The sequence below is a fragment of the Nothobranchius furzeri genome, chromosome 9, assembly GCF_043380555.1.
Source record: "Nothobranchius furzeri strain GRZ-AD chromosome 9, NfurGRZ-RIMD1, whole genome shotgun sequence".
NCBI classification, from domain to species: Eukaryota; Metazoa; Chordata; class Actinopteri; order Cyprinodontiformes; family Nothobranchiidae; genus Nothobranchius; species Nothobranchius furzeri.
The window spans coordinates 31498353-31520708 of record NC_091749.1 but is presented as its reverse complement, the minus strand read 5'-3'; positions in this window follow the sequence as shown (position 1 = coordinate 31520708).

Below are 22356 nucleotides of genomic sequence, written 5' to 3'. Positions count from 1 at the left end.
GAAGTGAAAGGATTTTGCTCTGCAGGTCGGTCTAGCCACGCTCCGTTTGAGCCTCAGCAGGTCTACCACTGGCCCGACCGGTACTGTGTTTTCCAAATTACAGCACTCTATTAGTTTGGTGTGGTGGATTAGCACCGGAGCCAAACAACAAAGATGACGGCTCGTTTGAAACGGCTCTGGCATCAGCTTTGGGCTTTTTAGACTCGGGCTTTTCTTTGAGTCAAGAGCAGATGGAGGTACTTAGGTCCTTCATTCAGAAAAAGGATGTACTTGCTTCTTCTTTGACAGTGTATGTGCACTGACTAAAATCCGTGGCGGTGAATACATCACATTGTTCGTTGTCCAATAAGGTGCGGAGACAGTTATTGAGAACTGTAGATTTCACCCCACGACTGAGCTCTCTGGGCCGTGCTGTCCTATATAAGTAACTATAAATAGGAGCTTGCCAGGGTGCTTGCAAACAAGCCTATTTGGGGCACAAATGATGTCACTTATTTTCAATGCTGCTCTCAGTGAGATGCTGCCATGGGTGGAGGATGTGTGGCCCCACCCAAAAACTCTTCTTGTTCCTTAGAGAAACAAAAACAACCTAAAAACGGGGGAAATGCTCAGAGGGGAAAACCACCAACAGTTTTGTTTAAACAGATCATCTACAACCCAACAACGGAAGACAGCATGTCACTACATTCCTGTCACACATTTGGACCGTATAAGTAACAAAAGTGACGTAACTCAGCAAGAAGCAGAGACAACTTGAACCTGTTTGGGTAGTTTAACTCTTGATCTCTGTCATAGCTGACATTCATCTTCAGCACCAATCATAGGCAAAGTTAAATAATACGCAGGTTTGATTCAGCAGCAGAAAGTGTGATTTAATATTTGTCTCATAAATCTTCATGCAGCTTTGAAGGTGAAGAAAGATCAAACTCCAGGCAAATGCAAAACTTAAAGGTTCATATGCAAAACTCCAATTTTGCATCCTTTTGTGTTGCCATGTGGGTATACTTCTTCTTTTAACACTCCACACATGAATCGTCCATCTCTTTATCTGACAGTGTAAGGTTTTAGTGATGATGCGCTTAAAACAAGCCGTTTCAAAAAGTCCCTAATTGTGATGTCACAATAAGGAAATTTAGCATAGACCCTCCTCCCCCAACGCTGCAGGAGCAACGGCTCTACTCTGAGCCCTTCCTGTATATCTGAACTGTATCACATCACAGTAGCCTATCAGGAGATGGATGGGCGTGGCCAGCAACAACTTGTTTGCATCAAATATCATGAATAAAGCTGCTGAATTATTTTTATTTGACAATGATTTCAAGCATAGAACTTCAAGGACATGTATTATACTCTCCCTTGCCGTTGCCGAGCAGCCTTCCGTATGAGTGAAGACTGACCCAGTTTGGGATGTGTGGACCGCAACAAGTCGCCAGTGGATACCGCCTGCAGCTGAATGCTGTCAACAGCCCCGACAAGTCCAGACTTTGTTGGCTCAGAAGTCTTCATGACTTTTCCCTTGCCACAGACGAGAACAAACTGGTTGTGTGTGTGTGTGTGTGCATTTAGATGGAGCTATATAAAAGATAGTTTTCTTTCTTTCTTTCTTTCTTTCTTTCTTTCTTTCTTTCTTTCTTTCTTTCTTTCTTTCTTTCTTTCTTTCTTTCTTTCTTTCTCTCTTTCTATTGTTTGTTGAACTGCAGTTGTCCCCTCACTCTCTTGTTTCTTTCTCTTTTATCAGACTGAGGGCTGACAGTGGTAATTAAGCCACAGTGAAGGTCCCTTCTGACGGTGTGGTGTGTGTGTGCACTTTGGAGTCCTCTGACTCTGAAAGGCATCATACAAGTGCGAGTTATCAATAATTTAAATATAAATATTAATTAAAACCCCGCACTGCAGCGAACCAGGGCAGAGGTGCACTTGCAGCACTGTCGGGGTTTCCTGAAAACGTCACGTTCCAGCAGGAATTAGTCGACAGGCTGATATTTGATTGATATGATGAACAATTTCCTTCCTTAAGCCCTTTTGAGTTAAATGTTTTCCCGCAGCCAGGATTGAACCTGCAACCTTCCAATTACTGGACAACCTTTTGAGCTACTGCTGCCCTAAGTTTACAGCTCTGGCCCTCTCTTCAAGCAAGTGTTCAAGACCTGCGGCCGCAGATCAGATGAGATAACAACAAAGTCGATCATCGAGCTGCAACCTAAGGTATCCTGGTGCCAATAGCACATATGGACACATTTAAATCTGAACATGGTGTTCATTATGGACAATCCATGACGAGCACAGAAGTCCAATAACAAAACACTGCTTAAATTCAGATCAGGGGGGCCGGTCCTCCCCACCACACCTCTCCAGGACTCACTGTCCTTGCCCACATGAGCGTTGAAGTCCCCCAGCAGAATGAGGGTATTTCTTAATGTGAAGTGAATATGTAAAACATTCCTAATGATAGATTTACAAATACTAATCTGGTGTAATTTAAGATCTGAAATTTATCCTTATAGAAATAAACATTTGTGTTGATTAATTAATTAATTATTAAATCATTTTAGATAGAGCAATCATTTCAGATAACGCAGAATATGATTGTAAACCTGTAGATTGAAAGAAATAATTTTATGTGACCAAATTAAGAGTACTTTTTGTTCAGAGAGTAAAAGTCTTGTCTTCTGCATGGGACCTTGGAGGTTGCAGCTCAGATGAGGGAGCTTCTTCGTAACAAGGTCATAGAGCAGAAATAGATGGACTTCTTCTGCTTTAGTTTTTCACAGCAGGTACCAGTTGTTGCGTTACTGCAAGCTCTTGAGCTATACTGTTACATTTCCACTTCCATAAAAAGGTTTGAGAGATGAGAACACATTTCATCATCACTGCTTTCATTTGTTTGTTTTTTAATGTGAACCTAACCCTAAAATAACTTTCTGTGTTTCTTCATTCTAAAAGATACATAACTTCCTTTACCAACTATACCACAAACACAAATGTGAACAGAAACACATTTTCTATATTGTTTGGAACACAGATGAAGCCGAAATGCTGAAATGACACAAGTTCGCTGGAGAAACTTGCGGCATAAAATAACACCATGTGAGCACTTTCTGAATTGTGACCGAATATGGAAACCTACTTGCACTCTAGCTCAGCTGTGCAACACCCATGGGGCGCATCACTCCTCTGAACATCTCTCACCCTGCTCACCCCACCTGTGCATGGGCAACTAATTGTTGCTCTCCACTTCCTGGGGGCAGAAGGAAGGAGAGCGGGTTGTCCAGTAATCGGAGGGTCGATGATTTGATCCCAGCTCCCAGCAGAGAGCTGCTTTTGTGTCCCTTGTACAACACAAGTCATTTACCTCCTCAATCTGCAGTTCCACAGAGGGAAAGAACCAAACTCCAAAATCACTAAACAAAGCATCCTAAATAATGCTAAGTAAACAAATCAAATACAAAGAGAGGGGGAGAGAAAGAGAATGATTTGATTTGAATTAAATTATTTAAATTAAATAATTTAAATTAAATAATTTAACTCTTTAAAAGACAGATGAGTGACCTTATGATAAAACCTAATGTTTGCTAAAAGTTTACTATTTTTGGCTCTTAACCCTCCCACTGTCCTCATGTGTTACCCCGCCAGGAAAGTTGACATTGAGCAGGGTTGATGGTTTATCCCTTGGGTCCATGTGGCAGGGGTGAGAGGTGAGCTCTACCTCACCCCTGCCACGTGGACCTCAAGGGATAAACCATCAATCCTGCTCAATGTCAACTTTCCTGGCGGGGTCACCCATGTATGGGGAGAAAAAAGACTCAAAAGATTTGTGTGTGTGTTTCTAGATTTGTGTGTGCATAACTAAAGATTTGTGTGTGTGTGTGTATCTAGATCTGTGTGTATGTAAGTAGAACAAAGCATGTGTAACTCTTGATTTGTAACTTGTATTTACATTTTTCTGTGTAACTTTGCACTTGCAAACACAGAAATGGGGACAGTGTATCAATCTGTCAGACCTAAAAAATGTCTGAAACTGTCTAAAATAATAGCTGTCTCATTATAACCGGACTGCAAAGCGTGCACGTTTAACTTTTACTTACTTCAGAGGAAAGATCACCAGGACGCTGTGCCATCTTCTCCTGCCTTCTCCTCGTTTGAATCCTGCTTTTTCCAGTCAGGGCACCACTCTGCCATCTAGTGGTTATTTCTTATAACCCTATGACTACGTTTTCATGGCTCATAAACACATATCAGAATCAGAATTTTGTGGGGAGAAAAAAGTTTCAAAAGATCTGTGTGTGTGTGTGTGTTTCTAGATTTGTGAGTATGTATCTAGATTTGTGTGTGTGTGTGTAACTAAAGATTTGTGTATGTGTGTATCTATATCTGTGTGTGTAGACAGATCTAAGCATGGCTTAGATCATGGCTCATAAACACATATAAGCTAAACGATTATTTTAGATTATTCAAAATTAAATGTGGGTATTTTTAACTACAGGATCCTAAGATACAAATTTTTTTCCACAATAAAACATATTTGTCCCTTCAACACAAGCTTGGACTAAATCCAAGTTTACAGCCTTCTCAGCAGAGCATGCATCACGCTGAAGACCCTAAACATTACCTCGTCGCTAAGGGACGTTTGGTTAATTGGGCAATTTTGGTTCTGGTCGCTCCAGACACTCACAGGCTTAGCCGAAGAGCTAAGTAGCCACTCCGGTTTACGCTCGGGTTACGCGTCCCGATAAGCTGTTAAACCGTTCTGTCGCAGTGTTTCTGCATCCTAAAATCCGCTTTGCGGCGGTTCTTGTAAATCACTCAGGTGTGTAGAATCGACATTTTGCTACGTGGCCTTCCGTCGGAGTAAAACGGGAAGTTTTATCCGTAAAATACCATCACAACCGCGTAGGTTTGCTCTCTATTTGGGCCGGTGAAAAGGTTCAGGCTTCAGGCCTCCGTTCTGCCGGTTCAATGCCTTTTTCTACATTCTTGTGGTGATTTTGTGTTCCATTCAACTTTGTACAACAAACCTTCTTTGTCCTGTGCCGTAATAGTTAAGTTGACACCACGGTCAGTCATTAATTGTGAGATGAATTAAAGGGGCTGAACCGGGTGTTATACGTGGGCTCAGACGACAACTAACGGATTTGCTCTGTGAGATGAGGGAAATGGACCAAACACGACAAAATCTTTCTTGTGCTGTTACATCTGATGTACGGTTCTCTAACGTTCTGCTTCCAGAACACACCCAGACACAGGATGCTGTTCGCCAGCCGCTAAAACCACTTGGTCCTGCCGGGTTACGGAATGGCCAACCCGCTATAGTCGGGCGCCGGACTGGGCCGGGTCAGGGTACAAGTGACCGTGGTAAAAGGGTACATGCTAAACTGGGTCGGAGGTGGTTCTGCTATGCACTTCCTGACGTGAGCTTGAAAAATTCGATGTTTCCAGTCACAATGCTTTTTCTTTGTCTTTATTTCTTAAGGAGGGTAGAAACCCCACCAATAACATCAAGGTTTGAAATTAATGACACTTTCTCTGCTAATTTAATTATAAATGAATCTCTTGAACCTATGGTTAACCATTCTGACAAACAGCTTGTGTTTAAACCTGAGGTTCCTGATGCTTTTTCTCTTTCCACCATGTCAGGTGACAACCATCTCTCCGGCATGGAGGTGAATTCTTCCAGCTGTGACCAACCACTTGAGTCAGAGGTCTGCATCCATCATCAGTCCACATCATGCACAACCCTGCTTGTTTCACAGGGCGGGATGAAAACATCAGCCGCCGTGACGCACTTGTGGCCTCCAGACGTGGCCATCCTACCATTTGAGGGATTTGTGCCTGGACATCTTGACCTTTCTGTGAATGACCTTGTCATTTCTCAGTTCGTGACCTCTGCTAATACGGTGGCCAACTCTTTTCTTCTTTCACAGGGGTGTGACTCTGTCTCTGGCCTCTGTGCTCTCTTTCCTGTGATTTATCTTTCAGGTGACCACGACGGCGCAGAAAACCCTGTGGTTTCCAGTAGTCCTGTGGTCAGTGGCGATATTGAGGGAGCCTCGGTGGTTGCTGCGGTCACCTCTCTCACGGGCCCGGGATCGCGACCCGGCCCGGGAGTTGTAGGTGTGTGCAGTGATGCTCTGCTCAGGGCCCCGCCTGACAAAGGGGGGGGTGCTGAGTGGCACTGAGTTTTCCGTTGCGGACTTCGGCCTCTTCGGGGGAACCCCTCCTCCGAGCGGGCGGGTCATTGCAGAAATCGACACTGACCTTCCACCACTTCAGCTGACAACTTTGACCTCCGACCCGGAGATAGGTGTGGCACCTTCTACGGGGTGGAACTCTAGTCAGTCTGTAAATACTCTGGTTAAACCGGGTTTTTCTGTTCCTGTGTGGAATCCTCCATCATTCTTGGGAATAAAGTATTCTTGACTTCAGTTTTCAGGACAGACCATGTTCCTAAAGCTAGCGTCATGTCTGTATCTGATTCTAAACATGGCTAGGTTTGCTTTGACACCCGTGACACAACCATCCTTGGATCACTCCTTTTCAGAACCTCCAAGTCCAACACCTCCAGGTCTTTAGACGTCTAAACACCTGCTCTTTCAGCACAATCCTGGTGACAATGTGCATCTTATTGGTGACTGGGCTCTTAGGAGCCTGAGAACTGTTGTTTGTTATGCTTCTCCTGTCTCACAGACACAGCATAAGTTTGAGAAACAAAAGGGGGGGTGGGGAGCCTCCTCCTGTTCTGCGAGCATCGTTTTCGCGTCTCCAGTTCACTCCAATCCCTGATCACAACAACGTCGCCTCCGATAAGCTGATAAACAACTTTGAACAGGTAAAATCAGGTTCTGATCTAACAACTAAACCATCTGCTTCGCTCCAGTTCCAAACGGGTCCCACAGGTAAATTAAAACTCGTTTCTCTGTGGGTTCGCAACACCAGGTTCAAACCGCTTACTGAACAAATCGATTCTGACCGGATTCTTTTCCACTAACTGGTGGAACGTTACAAATTCACTCTTTGTTGGATGAATTTTTAACAAATGTGATATTCTTTGAGGTTCTTTTTTTCAGGTTACCTACCTCCAGCCAGGGTCCTGTTACTAACTCACATTTGTAGGGACTACTAACCTACTGATTTACATTTTTAGAACTGATTTACACCTCTATCTTTTCATAGTGCTTTGTGTATAGTGATTATTTTTGATTACAGATTTTAACTTGTTAAAATTTCCTTAAAGGGCTACAAGCCAATTTGCCCTTCCTATCATTATCATGGTTATTTTTTTTATATAAGCCTTTAATCAGTGCAGCCTGCTGATTTTCACATATCAGTTAGGATTTTATTTCTTTTATTTGTGTTTTCTCTGCATCATGTTTTCACATGACATGTAGAACAGGGTGCAGAACATTTCTTCTTTAGATAATTCACAAAATGCCTTCACATTTTCCCAGAGGTACCCATAGATAGGTTTTTGATCCTTTCTTTGATTTGCATCAAACGCAATCTATCTCCTCCTTGAACCGTCACTCCTCCTTGAACCGTCACCTTATCGTGGTGGAGGAGTTTGAGTGCCCTAATGATCCTAGGAGCTATGTTGTCTGGGGCACTTAGTGCCCCTGGTAGGGTCTCCCATGACAAATTGGTCTTAGGTGAAGGGTGAGACAAAGAACGGTTCGAAGGATCTTTCATGGCGGTTAAAACGAAGAGTCGGAGTACCCGGCCCGGAGGGTTACCGGGGTCCCACCCTGGAGCCAGGCCTGGGGTTGGGGCCCGTGAGCGAGCGCCTGGTGGCCGGGCTTTCGCCCATGGGGCCCGGCCGGGCCCAGCCCGAACCGGATACATGGGCTCGTCCAACTGTGGACCCACCACCCGCAGGAGGAACATGAAGGGTCCGGTGCTATGCGAATCGGGTGGCAGACCAAGGCGGGAGCCTTGGCGGTCCAATCCCCGGACAAGAAAACTAGTTTTTGGGACATGGAACGTCACCTCGCTGGCGGGGAAGGAGCCGGAGCTTGTGGCAGAGGTTGAGCGGTACCGGCTAGATATAGTCGGACTCACCTCGACACATTGCATTGGCTCTGGAACCCGAGACCTGGAGAGGGGTTGGACACTCTACTTTGCTGGAGTTGCTCCGGGTGAGAGGCGGAGGGCTGGGGTTGGCTTTTTGTTAGCCCCGAGACTCTCTGCCTGTGTGTTGGGGTTTACCCCGGGGGACAAGAGGGTAGCTTCCTTGCGCCTTCGGGTCGGGGAACGGGTCCTGACTGTTGTTTGTGCTTATGGGCCAAATATCAGTTCAGAGTACCCACCCTTTTTGGAGTCCCTGGGACGAGTGCTAGATAGTGCTCCATCAGGGGACTCCATTGTCCTGCTGGGGGACTTCAATGCTCACGTGGGCAATGACAGCTTGACTTGGAGGGGTGTGATTGGGAGGAACGGCCCACCTAATCTGAACTCGAGCGGTGTTTTGTTATTGGACTTCTGTGCAAGCCGCAGTTTGGCCATAACGAACACCATGTTCGAACATAAGGATGCCCACCGGTACACTTGGTACCAGGGCAGCCTAGGTCACAGGTCGATGATAGATTTTGTAGTCATATCATCTGACCTGCGGCCGTATGTTTTGGACACCCGAGTGAAGAGAGGGGCGGAGCTGTCAACTGATCACCACCTGGTGGTGAGTTGGATCAGATGGCAAGGGAACATGCCGCGTAGACCTGGCAGACCCAAACGCATAGTGAGGGTCTGCTGGGAACGCCTGGCAGAAGAACCTGTCAAGACGGTCTTCAACTCCCACCTCCGGCAGAGCTTTGACCACGTCCCGAGAGCAGTGGGGGACATTGAGTCCGAGTGGGCCTTGTTCCACTCTGCGATTGTCGAGGCGGCTGTTGCTAGCTGTGGTCGTAAGGTGGCCGGTGCCAGTTGTGGTGGCAACCCCCGTACCCGCTGGTGGACACCAGAGGTTCGGGGAGCCGTCAGGCTGAAGAAGGAGGCCTACAGGGCGTGGCTGGTCTGTGGGTCTCCGGAGGCAGCAGACAGGTACCGGATAGCCAAGCGGGGTGCAGCAGTGGCAGTTGCCGAGGCAAAATCTCGGGCGTGGGAGGAGTTTGGTGAGGCCATGGAGAAAGACTATCGATCGGCTCCAAAGAGGTTCTGGCAAACTGTCCGGCGCCTCAGGAGAGGAAGGCAGCAACTCGCTCACACTGTTTACAGTGGGGATGGGGAGCTGCTGACGTCAACTGAGGCTATAGTCGGACGGTGGAAAGAATACTTTGAGGAGCTCCTCAATCCCACCAATGCGCATTCCGAGGAGGAACCAGAGCTGGGAGGCCTGGGGATGGACTGTCCGATCTCGAGGGCAGAAGTTGCTGAGGTAGTCAAACAACTACACAGCGGCGGAGCCCCGGGGGCGGATGAGGTTCGTCCTGGGTATCTCAAGGCTATGGATGTTGTAGGGCTGTCATGGTTGACACGTCTCTACAACATTGCGTGGTCATCGGGGGCAGTTCCTAGGGAGTGGCAGACCGGGGTGGTGGTCCCCATCTTTAAGAAGGGTGACCTGAGGGTGTGTTCCAACTATAGGGGGATCACACTCCTCAGCCTCCCTGGAAAGGTCTACGCCAAGGTACTGGAGAGGAGGGTCCGATCGATAGTTGAATCTCAGATAGAGGAGGAGCAATGTGGTTTTCGTCCTGGCCGTGGAACTGTGGACCAGCTCTATACCCTTGCAAGGGTGATGGAGGGGGCATGGGAGTTTGCCCAACCAATCCACATGTGCTTTGTGGATTTGGAGAAGGCTTATGACCGTGTCCCCAGGGGCACCCTGTGGGGGACGCTCCAGGAGTATGGGGTGGGTGGCTTTCTGTTAAGGGCCATTCAGTCCCTTTACCAGAGGAGCGTGAGTTTGGTCCGCATAGCCGGTAGTAAGTCGGACCTGTTCCCAGTGAGGGTTGGACTCCGCCAGGGCTGCCCTTTGTCACCGGTTCTGTTCATCACTTTTATGGACAGAATTTCTAGACGCAGCCGTGGTGTGGAGTGTGTCGAGTTTGGTGGCAGGAGAATCTCGTCTCTGCTTTTTGCGGATGATGTGGTCCTCCTAGCTTCATCCAGCTCTGACCTTCAGCTCTTGCTGGGTAGGTTCACGGCCGAATGTGAAGCGGCTGGGATGAGGATCAGCACCTCCAAATCTGAGACCATGGTTCTCGACCGGAAAAGGGTGGCTTGCCACCTCCGGGTCGGGGGAGAGGTCCTACCTCAAGTGGAGGAGTTTAAGTATCTCGGGGTCTTGTTCACGAGTGAGGGTAGGAGGGATCGGGAGATCGACAGGCGGATTGGTTCGGCGTCTGCAGTGATGCGGACACTGAGCCGATCTGTCGTGGGGAAGAGGGAGCTGAGCCAGAAAGCCAGGCTCTCGATTTACCGGTCGATCTACGTCCCAATCTTCACCTATGGTCATGAGCTTTGGGTAATGACCGAAAGAACGAGATCGCGGATACAAGCGGCCGAAATGAGTTTCCTCCGTAGGGTGGCCGGGCTCAGCCTTAGAGATAGGGTGAGGAGCTCGGACATTCGGGAGGGACTCGGAGTAGAACCGCTGCTCCTCCGGATCGAAAGGAGCCAGTTGAGGTGGTTTGGGCATCTGGTCAGGATGCCTCCTGGACGCCTCCCCGGGGAGGTGCTTCGGGCATGTCCTGCCGGCAGAAGGCCCCCGGGTCGACCCAGGACACGTTGGAGAGGTTACATCTCCATTCTGGTCCGGGAACGCCTTGGGGTCCTGCCGGAGGAGCTGGTGGACAAGGCCGGGGAGAGGACGGCCTGGAGCTCCCTAATTGGGATGCTGCCCCCGCGACCCGGACCCAGATAAGCGGAGGAAGACGAAGACGAAGACGAAGCAATCTATCGTATGGGCTGTCTCACTTTGTCTCCTTCTCCGAGCTCGTCCGGCCTTCGATGTCTGCTTCCATTCCATGGGGGTCTCTGCCATCAGAGGGTCGTCTTCACCTTACTCCACTTGGGTTCCTGTCGCATGGGGCTTCGGTCGTGGTTCGAGAGGAATCGAGGTCGTCCCTGGACTTCGCCTGGACTACGCCCGAGGGTTACATCACCTGCCCAGCTCCGTGTGGACACACGAGCTACCTTATCCTTTGAATATACCTTTACATTATTGCTGATGAAAATTAACTGCTATTGAAATAGCTCTGCTTTCAAGATTTCCTAAGTGGATTACTTTACAATGATTGCAACAGTTTTGGCCTTAATCATCTGATCAGGATATACTCCTTTCTACACGAGACCTGTGGAGACGCTTCATCGCTCCTGCCTCCATCTGGGACACTGGAATGTCTACCTTCATGAGTTCATCACGTTAATGAGGTCACGACGTCAGGTGGTTTTTGCTTGACCACCATGTCGTCGTGAAAGGGGGGAATGTAACGTGAGGAAATATGGGTTTTCTGTGCCAAAGGTCATTTGCGTCGGCTGGGTCAAGAGCTGGGTCGCTGAGAACTTTCACCCACAGATTAAGACCTGAACGCCAGCGAGTCTGGGAGAAACCACAACATCTGAACACCTGTAGCGCCAGAAGATGTGTTCTCATGGAAAAGCTAGTCATAACATAACAAAGTTAAAAACTTCCTTTCCTTTATTTTAAAATGTTAAATAATCAGTATTATCACTTTGCTCATTATAAATGTGTTTTAATCAAATGAATGATTATTATGCTTTGGGTAATCATAATAACTAATGAATCAATGCTTAATTAAATAATGTTTGAAGATGTTATAATGACCTTCACACACACACACTCTCTCACAGTAAACTCCAAACACATTTGCTGACGCACAAGTTTTGCTTTGAGAAGAGAACTGGGTTTGGTAAGGTTCGGTCTGATGATTCAGTTCGAGTTGGTCAACGAGAGAGAGGACGTGGGAACAACCGCTAACGGGGGAACGGAGCCCACCGGCTCCCCCCCCCCCCCCCCCCTCTCATGCTGTTCCTGCCAAGCCAGACAGGAATAGCTGAATTGCAACTGCTAACGCAGACTCGTCCCGAGTCTTTTGATTTTCTGAGTAATTAAACTTAAGAAAGCGCATCTGCAAACGCTTTATCATCAATGTGTACCGAGGTCATCTCTAGACCGGGTCGCAGCACGCCTTCGTCTTCTCTGCCAGCCGAGGTGTCACCCCTGGATGAAACATCGTCCTTCGATGTCCCGGGTCTAAAAGAGGGTCCGAATACGGTGAGGCAGTCCACGAGAGATAGCGTCTGATGCATCTTTTCCAACAAAACCTAAGTTTATTCAAACCATCACTTTTCACTTAGACACCTGTTTCTTCCTGAAGCAAAATCAGACGCACACACGCATCCATCTCACCTTATTCTCAATTTTCACTACATTTTGCACACACGCATCCATAATCACATCACATCACGCTCAACCTTCACACATCCAACACAAGGTCTATTTGAGCAAGTTTACAATATCAGCTGTTAAAGATTGTTCAACAAAGTTGCCAATGTTGATTGTTGTTCCTATGCTTGTCATTTCAAAATCATTAGGTTAATTTGAAGAATTAAATCTTTTAACTTTCAACTTGTCTCTTCATTGAACTGAAACACAGACCCACGGATATTATCGACAGTTTATCGATGAAAACAACCTTTGAGTCTTCTTAAAACTATAAAATATGTAGGATGGTTCCTCTTTCATAAAAGAGCCTAAACCATTAATCTACATAATTAAAAGAGCCTAATCAGGTTATCTACACGCTGCACCTTCATCTTGCTCCTGATGGTGGCTCCAGCACACCACACGGTGATTGAGGAGGTGAGGATAGACTCGATGACTGCGTTGTAGAACTGCCTCATCTACTGTACCGATAGGTTCAATTTCTTTAGCTGCCTCAGGAAATTCATCCTCTGCTGGGCCTTTTTTATGACGGAGGTGATGGTGGGCTTCCACTTGAGGTCTTGGATGATGGTGGTGCCAAGGAAGCAACATGAGTCCACCATCGTGATGGGAGTGTCAGACAGGGTTATGTGGGGGAAGTGGGGCTGCGTGCTTCCTAAAGTCCACAATAACCTCCGCTGTCTTCTGGGTGTTAAGCACCATGTTGTTGTGGCTGCACCAGGACGACCTCCGTTCTGTAGGTAGACTCATCCCCATCAGAGGTGCTGACCTATCATATCCTTTTCTGCTACATTTTGAAAATGTATTTCTTCTGTTACCAGGAGAGCTAAAAGGTTAAGGACCTAAATAATGCCTTCATGTCCTAAAAATCAAACGCTAACATTTTATTCTAAAACAAATACATAGATTTCTGGATTTAATGTTGTGTTGTAGAGTGTCAATTGTTTTCAAGTTTTCTATTTGTTAAAATAAAGTTTTGGTGCAAGACTAAGTGTGGCTGAAGGTAATTACAGTAAGGTTAGTGGCTATCAAAGCATCTCAGTAATTACGCAGATGCCTTGTTTTATTTTCACTAAAGATAACAATAACAAAAGGCGTTTTGTGGTATCATTTTATTTTATTTCCCTTTTATCTCTATCAGTACATATGAGTGGCATTGCAGTGATAGTAATTGTCTGGATGTGGACTAAAGCTCCAATACTGGGAGAGATTCAGAGTAGAGCCGCGGCTCTGCCACCAGCAGCTTTCTTATGCCCATGAGAGGGGGTTCTATTCTAATTTCACCATTTGTGATGTCACAAATGGTGACTGCTCAAGACAGCTTGTTTTAGGCAAGTAATTCTTAAACCAAACATTGACAGAAAATTAATGAACAAATTTTTTTTCATTCAGAGTGTTAATAGAGGCAGTAGAGACCCACATGGTAGCACAAAAAGATCCAAAAAGTGAGCTTTGCATTACATCCATCCATCCATTTTCTTAACTTGCTTGTTCGTGTAGGGTTGCGGGGGTAACCCGGGATAACCCTGGACAGAGCTCCAATCCATCGCAGGCTTTGCAATATGTCTCCTTTAACGGCCAGTTAGAACGGAAGCCCTTACAAACAGAAACACCCCCTGTGGCTCTGAAACACAAAGGAAACATGCATCAGAATATAACAGCTAAACATGGGAATGTCTTTTGAAACATGAAGCAACACTGCCACCATGAGGTCACAGTCTAGATTACAACATCCTGCTTTTTAGACAACCTGGGTTCATTCATTTGGGTAATTTACGTTCATCTTTTAAGACATGCATGATTAGCAAAAGAGTCGCTAGTCTAAACAGACTCGTGTGCCAGCACTGAGTTCAGTCGGATGAGTGGAGAGATCGTAGTACGGCAGGTGAGAAGGGTCAGATCTGGAGATGAGGTACCAGCTGTTTCATGAATCCAACTGAGGTTTAGGGCTGACGTTCAAAATAGAATCAAACTTTTCAGCAAGATGAGCACTTTTTCACAAGAACAAAATGTCTTGTACAACTTACCATTACAATACGTTTGATGTTTGATAAAGAAATTTGTCTTAATTTTATCCAAAATAAAATAAAATGTTGCTAAATGATCTCTGGTTAAAACCAAAGCCCTGTCACTGCTTGAAGGAATGCTTTTTGCTAGCTTCATTTCCAGAGTTTTAAACAAAGATCATCTTAAGTAGATATGCAGGAGAAGGATGACTACAATCACCCGGAATTCCACAATAACCAGCGTTGGCTTTTCCTTCTTAATGTTCAAAAGACCAGAGCTAAACGGATCAGTGATCTGGATCAATAAGAGCCACAGCACTGAGTATCCCAACCAGGGAACCAGTTTGACCAACATAAAGTCCAGCTGAGAGCAAGAGGTCAACACACACACACACACCTATTCTGATGAATATGGGAGCAGTGGATGGAGGAGCAGCCGTGTAGTCGGTGATTCAATTCAATTCAATTCAATTCAAAAATACTTTATTAATCCCAGAGGGAAATTGATCAGAGGAAACTCAAGCTGCTGTCAGAACAGCAGTGCTGGAGTTTTCATCAGACTAACAGCTCAGCTCAGTAATTCAGTGCTCCTCTGTATGTATGAATTATTGAGTCTGCAGACGGCGTCCTGCGCTGTGAAACCACTTGGCTGAATGTTTCTACTCTTATCAGGAACAACACTCTCCTCTAGACAATCAGCACCTGTGTCACAGGAGTCAAACAGAGTGTGCTGGTTCAGCCTCAGGGACTCCTTCACTCTAAAACTGTTTCACTCGATCAGCTGAGCACAGAAAGTCATTTAGTTTATTGGTGTAAATGCGAACATTACACACTAGCAGATTGAGATTTGGCCTGCGGTGACGTCATATACAGGTGCTGGCCAGTAAATTAGAATATCATCAAAAGGTTGAAAATATTTCAGTAATTCCATTCAAAACGTGAAACTTGTACATTATATTCATGCAATGCACACAGACCAATGTATTTCCAATGTTTATTACGTTTAATTTTGATATTTATAGGTGACAACCAATGAAAACATCAAATCTGGTATCTCAGAAAATTAGAATATTCTAAAGGCCAATGAAAAAATGTTTGTTTCTCTAATGTTGGCCAACTGAAAAGAATGAACATGAAAAGAATGTGCATGTATAGCACTCAATACTTAGTCGGGGCTCCTTTTGCCTCAATAACTGCAGTAATGCGGCGTGGCATGGACTCGATCAGTCTGTGGCACTGCTCAGGTGTTATGAGAGCCCAGGTTGCTCTGATAGTCGTCTTCAGCTCCTCTGCATTGTTGGGTCTAGCGTATTGCATCCTCCGCTTCACAATACCCCATAGATTTTCTATGGGGTTAAGGTCAGGCGAGTTTGCTGGCCAATCAAGGACAGGGATACCATGGTCCTTGAACCAGGTGCTGGTGGTTTTGGCACTGTGTGCAGGTGCCAGGTCCTGTTGAAAGGTGAAGTCTGCATCCCCATAAAGTTGGTCAGCAGCAGGAAGCATGAAGTGCTCTAAAACTTCCTGGTAGACGGCTGCATTGACCCTGGACCTCAGGAAACAGAGTGGGCCAACACCGGCAGATGACATGGCACCCCACACCATCACTGACGGTGGAAACTTTACACTGGACCTCATGCAACGTGGATTCTGTGCTTCTCCGCTCTTCCTCCAGACTCTGGGTCCTTGATTTCCAAAGGAAATGCAGAACTTGCTTTCATCAGAAAACATAACTTTGGACCACTCAGCATCAGTCCAGTCCTTTTTGTCCTTGGCCCAGGCGAGACGCTTCTTGCGCTGTTTCTTGTTCAAGAGTGGCTTGACACACGGAATGCGACACCTGAATCCCATGTCTTTCATGAGTCTCCTCGTGGTGGTTCTTGAAGCGCTGACTCCAGCTGCAGTCCACTCTTTGTGGATCTCCCCCACATTTTTGAATGGGTTTGTCGTCACAATTCTCTGCAGGGTGCGGTTATCCCTAGAGCTTGTACACTTTTTTCTACCACATTTTTTCCGTCCCTTCGCCTGTCTGTTAATGTGCTTGGACACAGAGCTCTGCGAACAGCCAGCTTCTTTAGCAATCACCTTTTGTGTCTTGCCCTCCTTGTGCAAGGTGTCAATGATTGTCTTTTGGACAGCTGTTAAGTCAGAAGTCTTCCCCATGATTGTGGTGCCTTCAAAACAAGACTGAGGGACCTTTTAAAGGCCTTTGCAGGTGTTTTGAGTAAATCAGCTGATTAGAGTGGCAGCAGGTGTCTTCTATATTCAGCCTTTTCAGAATATTCTAATTTTTTGAGATACCAAATTTGGAGTTTTCATTAGTTGTCACTTATGAATATCAAATTTAAATGTAATGAACATTGGAAATACATTGGTCTGTGTGCATTGCATGAATATAATGTACAAGTTTCACGTTTTGAATGGAATTACTGAAATATTTTCAACCTTTTGATGATATTCTAATTTACTGGCCAGCACCTGTATATCTGATTTGTAGTCATACTAACAGCAAACTTTTACAAGCTGATTAATCTCAAAGTACGTGACAGGTGTGATTGAAACACACATCATTACTTTTCATTTAGATATAAGTACAACAAAAGTGAGATCCAGGGCATAAGGCAAAGCAGATTAGAAAATAGCTTTTAAGCCGCGTTGACTTGCATTCATTTTTTTATTCTTCTGGGGACCCATGAGCCGACTGGAAGAGGAGGAGACTTAGGCTCCCTATATGTCTAGTGACATAGACTTATATATATGTATGTATATATATATATATATATATATATATATATATATATATATATATATATATATATATATATATATATATATAATGCTTCTAAAATCAGCAGATTTTGTATAGAATGAAAATTAATAATGCCCAACCAACCATTCCTCCCCATCCCCACACATGTCTCTCCTCCTGCTCCCTCACATCATCACACAAACATGCACATAGGACCTTGGGGGGTGGGCAAGTCAGGGAGTGCGGGTATGGACTCCATTTCCGCATTCCTGTGGCAACCTGCCCCCCAATTTTATTTGCACCATATACACTTCCACTGACGACATTCCACGCAAACACACACTTAGGGCCATGGGAATGAACACATTCAACGGCATTTGGCAGGGGGATATCTCAGCCTCCTCCTGGGTACCGGTGCCCACTTCCAATTTTAAACTACACTTAGACACAGAGGACTGTGGGTGCAAGTGGGGTGGTGTGGTGGCATCAGCTGGCATAGGCCAGACGATGCCCACACTGCCCGCTCACCACAGCCATGGAATACACCTCATCAACACTCACTAACACCATATTGGAGCAGGCGGAGGGAGACTAGGGGTCTTAGCACACCTCTGTTGTTGCTTGGCTTCCTGGGGCTGGCGGCTAGGAGGGAGATCCGGCCGTCCGGTTGGGGTCTAGGGTGGTGGGTTGCTGTGCTCAGCATTGGGCGGGGGAGCCTGCTCATCAGCACCCCAGCAGAAAGGGTCAAACTCTTGGAACCGGTGATGGTTGTACCCCATGTACAGCAGTACCGGACCAGAGTGAATAGGGTGTGTATGGGGAGCATGAGTAGGTGCCCGGCGTGCATTTTTGTAAGTCTTTGGTTGTATGTGCATGTGTGAGCATGAGGGAGGGAGTGTGTGACTGTGTCTGTGTATGACTGTATATGTCAGGTGGGGTCTTTGACTCCTCCCTTTTCCTGGGACTTCTTTTGGTATATAGATCTTCGTCTCCTCTCTCCCTGCCACACCTGGTGTGGAGTGCGGGGCCTTAGTCTGCCTGGGTCGTGGCTCCCGGGTCAGGGAGTTTAAGATTTTTGGCATCTGCCTGACCAATTCCGGTGGCTGCCTGGTGGGGTATGGGTCCCTGGACTCTGCTGGGTCCCCAGCGGGAGTGGTCGCCCCTGGGTCCCGGGTCATTGGGTCCCGGGCTCGGCCGGCTAGGGGGTGGGAGGCTGCAGGCGGGCCTGTGGGCTTGCCGCCGATATCTCCCGGGGCTCTGCCGGCTGCTGGTTGTGGCCCCCCGGGACGATCCTCTGTGCCTCTCGAGGGGGGCAGGGGCTTTTCTGGTCGCAGTCTCCCTGGAGTTCCTGTGCTCTGGGGCAACTCATGGATCTGTGGGACTTGGAGCTCCCTCTGTCTCCTGCACATCTTTGGGGGGTAGATCTGTGGCCCCTCACACTCTCTATTGGACGCTCCTATAGAGAAACCTTACCTAAACAAGCGCGTGTACACACACAGGTGCTCACATGGTGCTCTCATAAGTATGGACTTGGGCACGTTAAACACATGTCTTAAGGCTATGGTGGTGACTTAATGCACTGTGATTTATTATCGTGTGATTCTTCAGTTAAACAATGTTGATTATACATTTCTTCATCAAGTTGACACAGTGATAGCTGGATCTTGTTGTATTGTTGTTTTTTTTTTTTTTTTTTTTTTTTTTTTTTTTACTTTTTTTCTCTCTTTCTGCGGGTCTAGAAGCAGATTCTTGTTCATTATTGTTTATTTTTGTGGACACTAAAAGTGTCACAATCATTTCATCACACCCTCCACTGATGAAACTCCAGCTACAAAGGGAAGTTTTAAAATTATAATGCCATGCATTAGTAACGTCCAGCAATGACCAGTTTTTAGGTACTGTTTGACCATTCAACATCTGGTCAAAGAGGAGACACGAGACTGCATGTATCTCCTCTAAATCAGCCTGCCTTCATCCCACCAGCTGGATCTCAGAGCCTGCAGCTCTGAACACAGATAACGAAATGTCAACAACAACATTCTCTCCTCAAGGTCCAATCTTTCAGGTCTTCATGCCTCCATATAAGGAACACTCGCAGCCCGAATTTCCTAAATGAGATATGAACTACTACAACTTATAAGCTAGATAATCATTAAATAAACGTTTGTTTATTGCTACTTACAATAATTATAATACAATGAAATATTTCATTAATCTGTGCTCAATGATTGAAATGTGAAATGGATGTTATGTTATGATTACATTGATTGATATACGTTTCAGCATGTTTATATGACAAGGTCATCACCACTTGTACTCACACAAGAACAAAGTAAGGTTAAGTTAAACTCATGACACATAAATAGTCTTTTACCCCAGTCAGAGCCTCCGTATCAAAAAAGGCGTGTTTCTGTGTTTCTTGGTAACATTTCTCAAACCTGTCAACCTCTGGTTGGCTACATAAATAATAACACGAGAACATCAAAACTGGATCACTCTCGGGTGATCTCTCAGTTCTAGAGAAAGCTTCAGACCGGCCATCTGAAGCAAAACCCTTTTTAACAATCAAATCTTTTGACACGTCGTCAAAACCTTTTCGCACCTGCGAAGCAGATACAGCAAACAGTTCCAGCAGAACAAGTTGATATTGTTCAGACTCCTTAAGAGTCCCAGACGCGCGGTTCCATCCGTCTGTTGTGACCTGGAGACAACTCTTAAGACCGGCTTAGTGGGGCCACAGTTTCTTCTACGGACCTCGGTGCCTGGGAGTCCTGGGACTTCGACATTCCGGATCTATCCCGAGGGTCTTCGAGTGGGTATGTAGACATGACAGATGGCGTCTGATGTGTTTTTGATAATAATCAACTTCATAGCTTAACGCAAACCAAATTTTTTTATATCCAGAACTCAGCTCTCCTAGATACGGAAGTTCAGACTAACATCGTATTCACACATAGGTTTCATACATCACATTCAGTTCCATCAATCACAGTAAATGTTAGTTAACTTGTCATGTTTTTATTGTTTGTAAAATAAATTCTTACTTTTATAAACCTGACTTTTCTGAATCAAATGGAAGTGTGTACAGTTCCTTAATAAAGAAAGAATCCTAGATCTTCTGATAAACAGTAAAGACCAAGCGGAGTTGATATTCTATTTTTAAATAGAATATCACAGCTTATTGGTCATAAGTAGAGGTAATATGTATATATTGAGCTCTTAAAGCACTCAATTTCCTACACCCTACACATTAGCTCTCAGCTTGCTTTTTCTTTCTTTAGCCCTGCATAAATTATCACTCTCTGAAAACGTTTCTTGCTAAGTTGAAATGTGGTCGTCAGGTGAGTTCAGTTTCAGGACCGACATTCAGGTGTGAAAATATCTTCTGCAATGGGGACATTCTTTCACATTTTATCGGCACATTGTTAGAGAGATTTCTGACGTTGATGAAGCCATCAACAATAAATCCCAAAAGTCTCAAAAAGTCTCAGAGTTCAGTAAGCACCACAGATCCAAACATGGCAACCTCCTCAAAGTTTCAGATCAGTTTGCAAAATGCAGACTGTCAGATTTCTAATCCAGTTTATTCAAGACAAGCTGGATGATTTCTTCACTCGTTAATGAGATGGAAATGAGTTAAAGAAAAAGAAAGCGAGAGCTCCTGAGGCTTTTTACTGCAGGCAAACAAAGACTGCCAGCTTCTTCAGTCCTCTCAATAATCATAAAATACACAGCTTTCAATTCGTTTTAGCTAATTAGGATGATGCAATCTGGAGCAATATTCTCCTCATAAAATCTTCCAGGCAATTTAAAGCTTTTGGCTAAAAGAGAAATCAGGGATAGGAGGAGATGATGATGATGATGATGACGATGATGATGAAAAGGTGGAGAGGGATGCAGTAAGACAACAGAGTGGGATTACAGAGCAAAACAAACCTACAGAAAAGCCCAATTTAGGATGAAAGTGGACAGAGTGTACAGTGTGTGACCTCATGGTGGACTGATGACCTGTCCAGGCACAAATCATCATCCCACTGTGCAAAGATCTAGTTTGGATGTCCTATAGATGTGGTCTGGACCCACGGACTCAATAAAGACATGATCTGCACGTCCATGCAATGTTGACTGTTTGCAGGGAAGCACTGTGACTGATGGACGAATAAACCCTCTCCCTGTATCTAAAGTAGTATGGATGGATGATTGTGTCAAACACAACTCACCTGTATCATGCTGACCTAAACACCAAAGAGAGGTCTGAAATAATGTTTTGTTCTTAAAACTCTAAAATCTGTATTCATGTCACAGAACAGAATGTAGAGACACAACACACCTTAATGCAAAAAATAATAATATGGGGAGAAATAAGTCTCCAAAGTTTTGTATGTGTTTCTAGCAAGCCCCCACAATGCGGGTGAAAAATTGAAGCAAACCCAGAATTGAAATAAATTGCAGTTCCACCCTCATCCGCTGGGAGCTGGTGTCAGAAGCGAGCAAATCCTCATTGACTCCCATGTTAAAAATACCAATTTCACAGCAGGAATAAACTTGTTTACAGCCTGGTACCAAAACATGTTTTTGGTTTAAATGATCTAGTTTACACTCATGACAACTCTGAGGGGGGTGAATTTTTTTCTCACTCTTCTGTTTAAGTGCAATAAAAGCCTAAAATTCTGTATAATTAATGAGCATCAGACCCACGTGACCACAGAGCTAGCTCCGGGGAAAGGCCTCAGTAGAGCCTCGGTCTGGCTTGGAAACTGTTCCGGGATTTTGAGTCTCTGTGTGTGTGTATTCTTTTTTGGATATTATTTGTGCAATTGTTGGACAAAATGACTTGCTATGTCATTAATTGCACTAATAGAGCGTCCAAGGAGTCTCCACTTCATTTTTTTCGGTAAGTAAAATTATATTTATGTATTTTAGGTCACTGCCGAGCTGAGCTTAGATTTTAACATGTACTGTTTAATCATGAAATTTAAATGTAATAGGGTAAAACCCAGTGCATTTAACATAATGCTGCACTTTAGAAAATGGGTTGAAATATAACATGTTGGTGGAGCTGGGTTCTGACTATTGGCTTGTGGAGCTCTCGGGAGACCGATGTTTTCCACCCGGTTCTCCCATCCCCGCAGCTCGGCGCATCTCTGTCTGATCGCGGCTTCTGTCTGCTGCGCGGGCTGGAGCTCTGGGAACCTTTCCAC